Genomic DNA, 15,949 nt, shown 5'->3' on the forward strand with positions numbered 1-15,949 from the left:
ACTGTGCACGATTAAAGAAAAACAAATATAGCTAAATATTGGTCAAATGTTTGTAAATAACATTAATTAGGATGGTTTTGTTCTCACAATTTTCAGAGGATCACTTATTTGTTCTTTGCTTATCCCTTTTAGTAATTAATTTTATTTTTATTGAGGCGTTACAAGTTGTAATTTTATGCATGCATGAAAAATGTTTATAATGGGAGAATGTTTTCACTACCTTAGACAATATTAACAATATCATAGCTACTGTTTAAAAAAATAAATAGAACTTACAGATAAGAAGAGAAATTAACAGTTGGTTTGTCCCTTCTAAAACATCCCACAGTATAAATATGTATAAAATATAACAGTAACAATTTACAAAAAGGTACAAATAAAATAAAGGCACGATATTGCAATATATTAATATATTACGAAAAAGCAGGATATAAAAAATTAAAAATACTTGTATACGACAGAAAACGTAGCAGAAAGAACGTTTGAGATTGCATGGTGAATTTTAAAAAGTAACTGTTTGTCCGTACTGACCGTCACATTGACATTTACTCAATTGCATATGGTTCAAGAATTAAATGTTAAACATTTTAATGTTTTAGTTATATATTTTTATAAAAAAATTACAGAGGGGTGAAGTATTACAACGAAATCAATACTGGAATAAAATGAATTGATAATATTTTCTGTGGAATAACTAAATAAATATATAGATAATAGAATATATCGAAAGAAGAGGAAAAGGGAAAAGAAAAGAGATATAGATGATAGACATGACGGAATAAATCATCATAAGTGAATTTTTCGGAAAATATGCACATTTTCATCTAGACACAATTTTTTGTGAAATTGAATTTTTTCTATTATCTTAATTGTTATTTAATTAAATAAATATATACGTTAATTCAGTTACACATACAATAAACAAGACGATGGAAGAGAATTTATTTTTAAAGGAAATTTAGTCTATTTTTATCGTGATGTTTCAATTTGTTGTTAGATCAAGAGTTCAGAAGGTATTGCCTTTTTTAAGAAGATCCTCGAAATTTGCCGGTAAAAACACAAAACCAGAAACATCCCCTTTATTTTATTTATTTATTTTTTGTTTTGCCAAAAGGTCAAAGTAAGAATTGTCGCTTCCCTGTTCATGTTTTTTAAAAATTCCTCGAAACAAAAGTTCTAGAGAGTAAAATTTGCAAAAACATGATGGTTCAAAATTTATGCAGTATTAAAAATCAGGAGATAGATAGATAGATAAATAGACCAACTATTCACGGCCTTATAAAAAGTATTCATGAAAATCACACAGACTCAACACTGAAGATGGCGAAATGTTGGAACGCGTTAGACAGACCAACTAGCATAGGGACCCGTGACGACAAAATTACAAATTTTTTTCCTGTCTACAAATCAACAATCTAAACATTCTGCATATCAAACTGTTGTTCCTTTTTTTATTATTCTTAATATCTTTATCTAACACGCTATTAATTAACTTTCTATTCTCCGAACAGCTGCTTTTTTCTACATCTTACAATGTATGCATCCTTTAACCTTAATATATGTAACAAGTTAAGTTAAACTAGTAGTCTTTGCGATTTTCAATTTTTTTTCTTTTTTAAACGAGGGTTCGCAACAGCAGAGGTTATATAAGCTCTCGGGGTGCCGGTGTTTTTGAAAAAAAGCCCATTTTTAAATATGTCGGGTTCGAATCCGGGACCTTTACCTTACAGTGATGAGCGCCGTGTCAACGCTAAACCGTTGTAGCCATCGACACCCCCCCCATTATTATTAAATATCAGACTGAGATCAAGAAAGACATTTTGGTTACATTTTTGGTGAAGAACCCCCCTTAAAAAAAAAAAAGGAAAGAAATATAGATGAGAGACAAGACGGAAAAAATCATCGTAAGTTATTCAGTGATGTTTTCGGACAATATGCACAATTATAGCATTAAGTTGTATTCCTACAGGCTTCCTATGTGGAGCACTTTAATTATGTTAGCCACATCAAGCAAACATTCATTACATTCAAGACATATTCACAGGCTTGGTCCCTCGGATAGATTTTTTGAATAACAAATATTATAAATATGTCGTGTTCAGTGAAATAGCTTAGTTAATGATTATTTGAAGTTCGTGAGATGCGTTTTGGCGAGATGTGGTTTTAGATAAACATTTTCTTTATCGTGCCAACGTTCTAAAAATTTTAGCATTGTATAAATTCATATTTTTTTCACATCCTACATTTGTAAAATTGAAACAATGTTTATAAATCCCAGGCCCTGAAGGTGATCTCAATAAAGATCGAAACGCTGGCACGATAAAGAAAATGTTTTTCTAAAAACTATTTCAGACCAGACCGCATCTTACCATCTCCAAATAAATATAAACTTTAGTTAAGTGATTTAATAAAATATATGTTTTTTGTAAAACTCACATTAGAAGAAGTTAGACAAATACGTTTTATAATTTATAGATAAATAAATTAAATATGTTAAAAGTAAAATGATCAAATAAGTCCAATTAACGTGGATTAGAAGCTCACATAAATTTATTCGTACAGAAATTATTCCTAAACAAAGCACCAGACAGTTTATTTTTCATTAAAACATATTTTGTTTCGTTTTTACAACCTCAACGTCTCAGCTAGAGTTCTGTAATGTTAGCTTTGCAAGCTTTTTGATAGATAAAATATTAAAAAGGTCGATAAATAAATGATTCGTAAAGGAAGATACATGTTGGTTACTGTGGTTTCGTGCTCACTTCTGATGTAGTGAATAAATTGTGACCTGAAATACATAAGTTCGTTGACTCTTTCCATTAAACGTTGTCGCCTTTGGTTTAGTTTCGCGTTTCTTTGAATAAATTAATATGAGTTACGCGTTTAAAAAAAGTAATAAAAACTTTGTAATTTCTACTTATTACCAAGAAGAATATATTTGGTTTATGTTACGAGTTTGATCTTTGGGAGGTCATATGATGAATAAAAGAAAAGAAAAACGAACAGCTTCCGGGTTCAGCCGAGCTTTCGTCGAACTATAACGCCATCTTCATGGCCTAGATTTATTAAAAAACAATACATATAATTTTGACAAAGCAATGCAATTGTTTAAAAATAAATTTCGAAAATTACAATTAACAAGTAACAAAAATAATTAATAAAAATGAAAAATATACAAATATTCATTAGAATACCTACATCCCCAAGAAAAATGAATTTAAATACATCATATAGGTTAAGACCGCACATGTTGAGTAAGGTGTTGATAGATAAAAGATGAAGATTAAAATATGTTAGACAAACGAAACAAAAGTTGTCAGTCAGATTGAACCAACACAGATTAGGTTGTGTGCATAAAAAGTTAACGACGGGTTTGTCAACGCATACCGTTGAAAGTGGCCATTTTTTTTCAACTGGATTCTCCAGAGGTTCTTGGTCGAGAAACTGGTTTTGAGAGAAGATTTACGAAAAAGTCCACATCCATGCAACTCCTAGTACCTGCAATCTGCAAACTGACAGTTTACGCTCCATCACGTCATATGCGGGGTTAATTGACATTTATAAAAATCGTAAAGAAAGAGAGAATGATAGAGTGCGCCACATTGAGCCTTTAGATAACCGTTAGGATATTTAACCTTTGTTAATTGTAATCGTCAACTGGTGATGACGGGGGGGGGGTCGTCCTGGGTTTTAATCCCACGTACATATTTTAAGCGTATAATGTTTCAACCGTTATTTTCGGGTTTAATTTAATTTTTAATGTTAACCAGTTTGTGATCACAAAAACCAGTACCTGAATAAAGTTTTATGTAAAATAGTAATGTAAGCATAAGTACAATAGTTGGATCTGTCGTTTCTTTTTTGGACTTTTCGCTGTGTAATATCATTTTATTAATGTAATTATTATGCTTAACTGTAATTTTGCTTTCCAATGACTTGTTTTTTTCGTATATATANGTGTGTGTGTGTGTGTGTGTGTGTGTGTGTGTGTGTGTGTGTGGGTGTGTGTGTGTGTGTGTGTGTGTGTGCGCGCGCGCTTCATCTTATATTTTTTCATTTTTAATAATTATTTTTGTTACTTGTTAATTGTAATTTTCGAAATTTATTTTTACACAGTTGTATTGCTTTGTCAAAAAAATTTATATGTATTGTTTTTTGATAAATCTAGGCCCTGAGGATCGCGTTATAAGTCGCCGAAAGCTTGGCTGAACCCGGAAGCTGTTCCTTGTTCTTTTATTTCATCCGTCATTTGACCTCCCGAAGATCGAACTCGTAACATCACTTGTTGCAGATCGATAACCTCAACATCATCTTTAATTTTGGTTTATGTCGCCCAATTTATCTATATTTCGTAGGCAGTTAAAAAAAATAACTACTTCGAATTGCTAATGAATAGTTTTAATAAACAAGATCGCGAATGAACGTTATTTATTATTAATTAAGATTGGAGTAGAGAATTTTGATCGATTCAAGGAAAGAGAGTTAATTAACCGCTGTAATTGGGCGGTTTAAGATTAAAAGGTTCCCAGCATATATAGATATTATCTATTATGTGGGCTTTTAATATAGACTCCCTGGGTCTAAAAATAGCACAATAATACCGCGTGAGTATATCTTACTCCTTACAAGCTGAGCCCTGGGCGACTTCAAGTTTCAAGCAAGTTATTGTTTCAAACTCCTACGAGGTTGTGTGAGTGGAGAAGGGTGAGGTAGACGGTAAACCATAAATTTGGAAACAATCTCGGCCCGGGTGAATTATAAATGTATAAAAACGAATATATAGTTAAAAGATCCGTCGAAACAGTAGAATATGCAAAGAAACCTTTTTTTTTCAGGGCGTTTTTATATATTTTTAACCATGCATATTGTTCAACTGCCACGACAGTGGATCAACTCGATCAATGAAAAATTTTGTTCGAATTTCATAGTCCGTAGAAATATTACATGCTATGAGTGTTTCTTAGTGACCTGATGGTGCTTAATTTGTTGAAATCATGAAGAGTGGTGAAGAATGAGGTAGTTTAGAAAAACACATTTAACAAATTTCATCCTTGCTTACAATTCACATATAAAGTCGAAACAGAAAACAACATACCATTCGTAGACACAATCGTAACAAGAAAAACAGATGGCACACTATTTACAAATTGGTAACAAAAACCAATGAACATTGAACACTACCTTACTTATACATCACACCACCCCTAAACACAACATTAAAAACGACTAAAGGATTATTTCACAGATATCGCTAAGTCAGGAATTCTTTTCACTTAAAAAATATTCAAACATACAAACAAATTATTCAGAAATCGTGAGATGCAGTCTGGTGTGATGTAGGTTTCAGAAAAACATTTTCTTTATCGTGCCTACGTTTCTCTCTACACGACACGCAAGAATGGCACAGACACACAACACAGAAGACAAACACTTTGAGCCGTGAAGATGATCTCAATAAAGATCGAAATATTGGCACGATAAAGAAAATGTTTTTCTGAAACCTACATTACACCAGACCGCATCTCACGATTTTTGAATAATTATCGATTAACGGTCACTAACCACCACACACATACAAACAAATCTTGCATAACAATAACTACCGTAAAAACATCATCAACAGAATGATAAACAATTAAAACCCAGCACTACACAAAACAACGTTCTCCACAGTACACAATACATCATCAACATTACCATAAAAAGACAAACCAAAATACATGCCCATTCCATTCATCCACACTTTGTCACACAAACTAAATAAATTTCGTTTCATCAGAACACATTAAAATGGTTGTTAAAAACCATGAAACAGTACACACGCTTTTTTCCAAAATCAAAGACCCAACACCAACAGCCTACAAATCCAATGTAATTTATAAAATTAATTGTATGAACTGTCCAGCTACACACATTGGAATTACATCTTAATATCTAGAAAAACGAAAAAACAACTCTTCTAAGAATGTAAAACACCAAAAGCCAATACCACAACATTGGCCATACACTACTTTGAAAAACAATGCAACTTTGATATCGACAAAACACAAATACTAAACACGGAATAAAAATTACAAACGAACTTTTAAGAAATGGTTTACGTTAACAGAAACACATGAATTACAAAACAGATACATGCAAATTTAGCTATAGTTACGATAACGTCATAAAGCAAATGAACTATTAAACATTATTCGTATATTACAATTAATTAAGGTTTTTAGTTGAGATAAAACGTCAATAGCACGAGCGGGATTCGAACCCACGATCTTCGGCTTCATACGCCGCTGCTCTACCACTTGAGCTATCGTGACCTCAATCCATTCGGGCACTAACTTCCCATCTCAACCCCACCTTTTGAATTTTCCCTCCTTTTTGCCATTTTTCAAATGTGTAATCAGGATTCGATTCTCGGCGACAAATGAAATGGCCATGGAGAGCTTTAGTGAAGATATACTTCATTTAACTTATTAAATTCACTAGGTTTCGTGGTCCGCTTGACCAAATAATGTCTTTCAATTAATTAATCTGTATTTAGGGTATTGGTTAAGATAAAAAAAAGTCAGTGTCTCAAGCGGGATTCGAACCCACGACCTTCGGCTAAATACGCCGCTGCTCTACCACTTGAGCTATCGCGACCTCAATCCACTCGGACACCAACTTCCTTTCTCAACCCCACCTTTCGAATTTTCCCTTCTTTTTGCCATTGACTTTTTTATCTCAACTAAAAACCTTAATTAATTTAATATATTAATTGGTCAAGCGGAACGAAAATAGTGAATTATTTTTATATTTCCCTTTCCTTCGTTATCGTCCTTAATAATTAACTTCCTTACCAATATTGAATGCCGAATCATAAATCCAATCCAGAAAATCCCCATTCTCAACTTCCTTTGAGTTAAATAAAACCGCCTATGATCAAAGAAATTTTCCCAGATTTACCGCGTTCCCCACCCCGTCGCAATCATATAAAAACAGCAGAATACAAATTCACGTTTTCACAACACTTTCACACAAAACCAATATGACGCCACAATAATAGCACCACACTTTATGCACGTATGAAATACTTGCTTCAAAATTTATATTTACATCTTAAATTGTATTTTTGCCAATCAACTTATGTTTTGTAATTTATCCAGGCTCTAAAGATGACCCGAATAAAGGACAAAACATCCGAAAAAACACGTGTTTTTCTAAACAACCACATTTTTGACCGCTCCTCACGACTTCAACGAATTAGTATATACTATGTAGTATGGAAATAGACTTCCCAACCATTGATTATTTATCAAACGTAAACCCCATACTCAAAACCTAAAAATTCCAAATTTCCCTAAGACATATCGGCCCAACGATTTACGGTTTACTGCTATAAATTAGCATAGACGTCAGAAATTTGTAAAACGTAAAGTAAATAATTCCTGTCATAGTGAAGAGCTAAACGCCTGTTAAGTGTCGCGGGTGAGGGGTCAAACCACTTAACAATATTTTCATCATGTTATTCACAATTAAACGTCCAGGAACTATGCCGGCGTGATTCGAACTAAGGACCGCTATTTGATGCCCTAACCACTGCGCCATCGGGTTCGTTGAATTTTGAAAAACTGAAATATACATTCATCGGTAGATCCCTTTACTTCTTTTTTCACCTGAATCTTCTTTTCTGACACATTCTTGCCTGTTTCAATTATAAACCGACCTTTTCCCCCTTTTATTATTATCTTTCTTTTCATGATCCACATATTTTTATTATTTCGATTTTTCTTACCTTTCCTACCATCCCTTTCACTCTCACTCACTCTCTCTCTCTCTCTCTCTCTCTTTCTCTCTCTCTCTTTCTCTCTCTCTCTCTCTCTCTTCCTCTTTCTCCCTCTCCCTCTCACACTCTCTCTCTCACTCACTCATCACTCATTTACTCACTCGATCTCTCTCTGTCTGTTTCTCTCTCTCTCTCTCTCTCTCTCTCTCTCTCTCTCTCTCTCTCTCTCTCTCTCTCTCTCAACTCTATCCCTCATTCCTTAGAACTACCTACTTCCCAATCCAATGTAAATTATCAAACTTAAAATGCAACATCTTACTACGTCATAACGCGCTATCGGTTTCTGCCATTTCTTACAGAGCAACTAAATAAACTATTCTCCAGCCAATCTGTCTTTCATTTCAGTATCTATAGAAAAACAATTAACAAAATGCTATGGGAAGTAAATTATAAACTGTTTCAATATGATTTCATTCATTTAACTTTTTACCTACTTACACAACACCTATAATAGTAAAATTAAAGTATACAATAAAATCACAAATGCAAAATCTTGTACTAGAGCAAACATTTAAATATAGGACATATAGAGTTTTCAATATTGTAAATAATAATGGACAATATGTCGGAAGCCCCTGTCAAAAAAAAAAAAAAAAAAAAATAATGGACAATAAGTATCTTAATATAATCTTTAAATTAATTCTCCGATAGCCTTATTCAAATAACAATGTTCATCTTTACTAAAAGGTTTATTACTTTAACTATTTTAAACATTAACTTAAACATAAACTCCCGAGACACAACTTACTATTTAAACCATGGATAAATTAATAGATAAATTAACTACTCCTATTACTTAACCCAACCCGAAAAAGTGAAATCAAAAGAATAAATGAGTATCCTACTTCAAGCACCATTCCTGATACACTATCTAGTGCCAGTTATTTTTCTACTAACTTAGTGTTTTTTGTGGGTTTTCATCGACAATCCAGATTGATGCCATTTCAGAACACGAGACTACGTATGGAAACTTTTTTGCTGTTTTAGTCTAAAATTGTGTTGATTTGACCAATAGAACCTAAATCAACAAACCATCTTGCCTCACCCTCAACTGGTTCTCTCTCTCTCTCTCTCTCTCTCTCTCTCTCTCTCTCTCTCTCTCTCTCTCTCTCTTTTAACTCTATCACTCATTGCTTAGAACTACCTACTTTCCAATCCAATGTAAATTATCAAACTTAAAAAGCAACATCTTACTACCTCGCTATCGGTTTCTGCCATTTCTTGATAAAAACCTCCAAAAACGGCTCCTGAAACAAACATATTCCATCTTTGCAGGCTCCAATGTCAAGCCATTCAATCAATACGTGTTAGGCGACATCGTGTGTCAAAAATGCCACAAGATGGTAGACGTCAAGGTATCCTCCTTTATGCGGAAGGAATCCTGCTCGGTTGCCTTCTAGGATGTCAGGCCTATGATCAAATGTAGCCCAAGATCTTGTTGTGATAACGTAAGGACATCTCATTACTTCATTATAAACTCCTATCTTTCCGATAGGTTCTTTCAAATAAGAACATCTTTTTAATCTTCTACTGAAGCGGGTTTTCGGCGAAGAAGCATCCATAGTCCCATTCTCTATTCAGAACACACTGCTTACATTCATATCAATCCTGATGCTGTATTCCTCATATCTGCAGACGACAGGGCCATCTTTTCAGCAAACCCAGACTCAATATGGCCTTCAGAAGCATCCATAACACCCTCTGTTGTTGGAACCACCTTCATCCCTTACCTTTCGCGACAGTCGTCTAGCATCAATGCCCTCGTGGTTTCCACCATAATGAGGAATGTGGATAATGTTCTGACGGGGTGTAATTAATGAATTACTAGCCTAATCCTATAATATTCTAATACCAAATTCGTAAACACAAGTTGTTGAAAACTTGTTTTAGCGCTCTTACAAAATTTTAAAATATATAAATATCACAGAACTAATTTCTAACATCCTAGTAGATAGGAAATCAACAAAAAATGGAAACCTTACTAATTTGAAACAATTGGTTTTTAATTGATACTAGAAAATTTAAATTCCAGGAAAACTCCTTTACAATTAAACAATTCTATGTAGAACGCTTAATAAATATAAAATTGCTTGAAGGGATTATTTCATTTGATATTTGCAAACATTTCCGACTTCATATTAATTACAACGAATACCTTTTTTTTTCGTATGTACAATCATTACCTAAAATTCATCAGCTTTTTTCAGCGATGTTTAATTTAATTTGATACCTATTGAAAATCATATTCGGCATCCTCTCTGTGTATAACTAATTAAATAACCTTTAATTGAAAACCGTGTTATAATCCTTTTATTAAGCTATTTAAAATATATTACCTTCCATTCGATTTATGTCCTTTTATATACAAAGGGAAAGCATGAAAATAACGACAAATATTGGTATTTCATGTGTCGACAGTACTGATTAAATAAACGATCTCTTGTAAAAAGCCCTAGGCATATTTGTACAGGGAAAATGAAAAGACAAGAGCTTAATTACAGGTTCATCCTGTTCATGTTTTTGAACACCGTTGACAAGAATTTAGAAGAATAACGTGAGCATGAGACCTACAATCACTTAATAAACTTCAATATTAGTGAAATTTAATATTTATACACTGAGGAAAAAAATTCCACTCACTTATAATATAGCTTGATTTGTACATATTTTTATTAATTGATCAAAGTTTCACGTTTTGAACGTTTAATAATTGAGTTTTTGTCTAAACAAGTAAAAAAATGTTAATTGCTATAAAAAAAGACTAACAGAAAAATTTGTTTTAATTAGATTTTTAATTAACATTTCATTATCACGTATTTTCTCCTCTTGCATTGCATTTCGAAAACGGCATACTTTCTACCAGTCTGGAAATGTCTCTTTGCTGGAGGTTAGTTCATACTTCTAGAAGAGTCGTTTCAAAATCGTGGAGTGTATCAGAAATTAATGGGCGTGATCTTTTCTTTTGACGTTACCCCATAAATATTCGATGGGGTTCAAGAATGGAGAATGGGCTGGCCAGGCTAAGACTCGGATATTATGCTGTTGCAGGTAGGTTTGTACAATGCGAGCGACAGGTGGACTAGCATTATCTTGCATTAGAATAGGATTTCATCAAGGATAGGCAACGCATAATGTTCCAAAATTTCATCCACATAACGAGTGGGCGTCAAATTCCCTTTACTAACAACAGCCAACTTGTGACTCTCGGTTGAGATTCCGGCCAACACCATTACTGCGCTACGATGAAAAATTTGGCTCTGGGAAAAATTACAGGTTCTTATCTCTCATTACGCCTTCTCCACATACTTTTACGCCCATTGTCGAGCCAATCTACACTCAACTGTAAAACGTACAGCAGACCAATCGTCCAAAGACAAATGGCTTGTTCTCGAGCAAACGGGAGCCGTCCAACTAGGGTGTCCTGGTCAATTCTGTTCCTTTTAAGAAGCGAAAAACCTTCAGACGATACTGATTTAATCTTCTACGAGCAATGTGTTCAGAAATTTGGACACCTTGAACTTCCTGGAGCTGTTGAGTCGCTTGAACAACAGTAAGGTGCCGGTTTCGCAAAATTCTCAAATTTAAAATCGGCCATCCTAGGGCGTGCAGAACCGAGCCTTCTTAGGACCCAGTTTCTCGAAAAGGTGTAATGGCGTCTCGCAGGATTACGTAGATGGCAATAGCCGCATACATAATATATATCCATCATCAATAAGTGCCACACCACGCGCAACATCCTCAGCACTAAGTGGGATTTTTTAGTTTAAAAAATGAAATTAAGAAAACAAAGACGAAAACTAAACAGTTTATTGATTCAGAAATCAAATGAGACTGAATAAACTTTTTCAATTCCGTAAAAAGTAAACATTGAAAAATCCTTTATCCTTGTGTTAGATTAAGGATTAAGTGTGTTTACCTCTAATTGATATTCCCAATTTAAAACATAGCGTAAAGAATTATTTGTTGGTTAAAACAATGGGACATATTGAGGATATAATTTTCTTTTGTCGAAAAAAAATCAATTGGGTGGAATTTTGTGCCTGACAGTGTGTATATTATTTAATAAAATTTCAATGTACGTTCTTATTATCAAGGCGCTTGAATAGTTTAAAACAAGCTTGACAGTACGGTCGTGCAGGTTTAACATAGCGAAGCGCCGTGCATTGTCGATTACTCACGTCAGACCAGCTCGCCACTCACTCAATCTCTCTCTCTCTCTCTCTCTCTCTCTCTCTCTCTCTCTCTCTCTCTCTCTCCCTCCCTCCCTCTTTCGATTAATATAGTAATCTAAAAAAATAAATAAAAATCTTAAATTTTCAGCCGATAAAATCTCGTTTTCAGCCTTGAAAAAGAAAAACTAATCCTCGAAACGTCGGTTTAAAATAGTGTTCTTTTCACTTCACCTTGACGGTATACCCATCTCCCAATTAATAAATTAACAAATAAATCGATTATGCAACTTATTTTATATCAAATATGTTTGATATATTTATCCAAATATATGTCAATACGAAATATCACAATTTAGAGATTTATGTTCTCAACTAATTACTTTTCTACACTATCAATTGATGAAATTATTTATTTATTTTTCAGGCTAATTAATTACCTATTAATATAACTATTTTTTGGTAAAACGATACTTTTTACGTAATTTTTAGTACAAGTAAAAAATTGATTAAGTTTCCTATAAAACATCGGTGAGCGAAATTGAATTAATTATTTTTATTTTCAGTTAGTATAAACTTACGATGTTTATGGTTAATATGATCCAGGGGGCATATCCTTAGTAAGGAGTACATAGTTCAATTTATATTTTTAAACTTATTTCGTAACTTTATTTTGTATTGGGTTTAATATATTTTTTATACCCACACCATAAAAAGTACATTAAGGTATCTTCAATATAAAACTCGTTTTAGATGGGAACTTAAAGAAGCCTTACAGTTCCAAAAGTTGTTACATGCAATTTTCTCAAGATACTGACTATAGATGTAGATGTAAAGTCGGGCAACTATTTAAACTGCCGTTTCACTTTTTTTTCATAAATTAAGATAAGAAGAGGGACAGTTGATAACATGAGAGCGGTTGGAAATGAATAATAAATCATCTCCTGTTTCTTGAATCGGGAAAATTAATTCGGAGTAAAGTTTTTGTTAATAATCCTTCAAAACAATAATAAGTTCTTCAGGTGATAAGATGGACGGGAAAAGGGGAAAAAGGAAATCGGATGAAGCCCTTCAGAGTTTTAAACAAATATAAACTTTTCACTTTACTTTTTGCCCAATACAATTAAGACATGATCGAGTGGAACTTGTTTCTCTCTCCTACGTTTGATTGTATCAACCGTTCAAAGATCGGAGGAAACTGGGCCGCTAACGAAAATTGGGAAACCGATTTCTTTTATTTGAAATCACATTTTGTTATAGGGGGGGGGGAGGTATGTACGATAACCATCCGTCCATCTATTTCTTTATAGAAATGGTAAATGATGGAGTGAGTGTGGTGTTCAATCCTTTTTTGAAAAGATAGTTCCTACTCACAGTAAGTTGTTTTGCAACGATCCGGATTTCGAGCCTTTTAGCTCATCATCAGGTTGAAGGACTTCTACAACCACGTCTCTCGACATGAATTGCCAAAGTTAACCTGCTGATACCTCCGCCAACGCGACGTTCCAATTAGCAGCTGATTCTTTTAATGGCGCTCAATTTGAACGTGCGAAACGCGGAAATTATAACACAAATAAATATTATACTAGTAAATACTTAATATTATTAAATTGCTATAAAAATAATAACAATTAAAATAATTAGCTTAATTATTTGGATGTTTGATATGATTTATGTACATATTTAAAATGGGAGGTAGATCAAAATCTGTAATATATTATTAATGCATTTATTACCATGTTCAATTTTACATTTTTTAATTTCAAATTTCACAAACCAATCTAATTCTCCCCCTTTGTTGAAACTATGTAACACTCTTGTATTTAGATTTGAATTGAAATTATGTTTTGTTTCTTTTAGATGGTCCTTAAATTCCGAAAATTTGCTCGATTTAGGCTTTCTTTTAATCTTGTATTTATTTCTCTACCGCTTTGTCCTATATATTTAATATCACAATCATTACAATTGAGTTGGTAAACCTCGCTTTTTGCCTAGTTGTCTACTTTGTCTTTAGGTTTTGAGAGGATGTTTTTAAGTGAACCGTACTTCTAAAAGCTATTCTAAAACCTTCTTGTTTAAAAATTTTACTAACTTTTTCCGATAATTCACCAATGTATGGCAAACAACGGAAACCTAATGATTGATTTGTGATGGGGTGGTTGAGTCCTATTTTTGATTCGTTTAAAGTTATTTTTTTAATTCTTTTAACTAGCAACCTATCAATAAATATTTCTTGATACCCGTTGTTTTTTGCTAAGGTTTTAATATTTTTTAATTCTTTTTTATAGTTATCAGGTGTTAGCGGAAGTTTTAACATCCGGTCTATGAGCCAAATGAAACCAGCAGCCTTTTGGGACCATGGATGGGAAGAATCCGCTGGAATCATAGTGTCTGTAGTTGTGGGTTTTCTATATACGTCTATTTCTATTAGGATTTTTATTAAGGACAGTTTTAGATCTAAAAAGTTCAAACAACCATCTTTGCGAATTTCCAATGTAAAATTTATATTCGGTGTAGAGAATTAATTACTTGGAGGAATTCTTTGAGAGCCTCTAATGTGCCCGACCATATGCATAAAATATCGTCTACATAGCGTTTCCAGAAATGAACAGATTTAATTAATTTGTTCTTTGATTTGAAAAGATTTTTTTCGAAATTATTCATGAATATTTCAGTACAAAGTGGGGATAATGGAGACCCTATTGGCAACCCTTTCATTTCGTAAAATTTATGATTGAATTTACAATAATTAGATAGTAGGAATATATTTAAGAGGTCTATTATATCATTTTTTACAAATTCGTTAATAGAATTCTCGGTAAGTTTTTGCTTTATGAGTTTAGTACATTATTCAACGGAGATATTTGTGAATAAATTAGGAACGTCAAATGATACTAAAACACAGTTTTTAAAAAGGATCTATTTATTTTGTTTAAAAATAATACCGTTTTTATCCATAGGCATATTTCTCCCTTGGTTGGCTCCTCGGGTAGATCCTGGAAAGGTGAGCTAGCAAAGCCCTTGACGCTACCGTGCGCGGAGCTCGACGAAGTAGTTGCCTGTTGGAGGATCTCGATGTAGAGATACCGCAGAAGTCTCACGGAGCCATAATTTTGAGAAATCTAGCATTTAACGAGCAGGTGAGATGGGTGTTGGGCTAAGCGCATCTGGAAAAATCCCTTTTTCTCAATCCAAATCTAGGGACTGTTCAGCGGGTTCTCCTAGGAGACTTCCACAGACCCTTCCCAACCTTGGTTGGAGGGGGGGGGGTTCCAGGCACAAAATAATGGTGTAGCATTGAGAACGTGAAACACTCTCTAAAGCACAAGCTGTCCGAGATTCCTGGCGCACATGATTAAGCATACACCTTAAGCATCGTCTGCATACATTTGGATGATAGGACCAAGAATGCGACAGCGTGCGAGGACGCCAAGACTACGCCTTCCAAAGTCCCTCGAGATGCGTTAAGGGTTGAGTTGTTGACTCGAGAGATGCCCTCGGACGGCGAGTGCTGCGTCAGAGGCACACGCGTGTTAGGGCTCCAGATCCTGTTTATTTATTTTTATATTTGTCAACTTTCCGTGGAAATGTAAAATATAAAATTCTTTCCAGAAACAAAATAATATTTTTATTCATTTTCTTTAACAAACTCAAAACAACATACACTTTTTTTTGTAAAATAAAATAAATTATATTTTTATTAATCTTCTTTAATAACTCAAAACAAAATACACCTCTTTTTGTAAAATAAAATAAATTATATTTTATTGATTTTCTTTAATAAACTCAAAACAAAATACACCTCTTTTTGTAAAATAAAATAAATTATATTTTATTGATTTTCTTTAATAAACTCAAAACAAAATACACCTCTTTTTGTAAAATAAAATAAATTATATTTTATTGATTTTCTTTAATAAACTCAAAACAAAATACACCTCTTTTTGTAAAATAAAAT

General features: G+C 33.3%; 1 protein-coding gene and 1 non-coding gene across 4 annotated transcripts in view; one reads left to right on the top strand and one right to left on the bottom strand.

Annotated features, from left to right (window-relative positions):
• The window catches only part of LOC106666175 (neurexin-2), a 167,239-nt gene that overhangs the window by 34,916 nt on the left and 116,374 nt on the right, over positions 1 to 15,949 (top strand). The window lies entirely within an intron of this gene.
• Trnah-aug lies at positions 6,242 to 6,314 on the bottom strand. Its single transcript has one exon. It is a non-coding gene; the product is annotated as a tRNA-His (tRNA).

Source organism: Cimex lectularius, unplaced genomic scaffold (assembly GCF_000648675.2).
Source record: "Cimex lectularius strain Harlan isolate CLEC.00 unplaced genomic scaffold, Clec_2.1 scaffold162, whole genome shotgun sequence".
NCBI classification, from domain to species: domain Eukaryota; kingdom Metazoa; phylum Arthropoda; class Insecta; order Hemiptera; family Cimicidae; genus Cimex; species Cimex lectularius.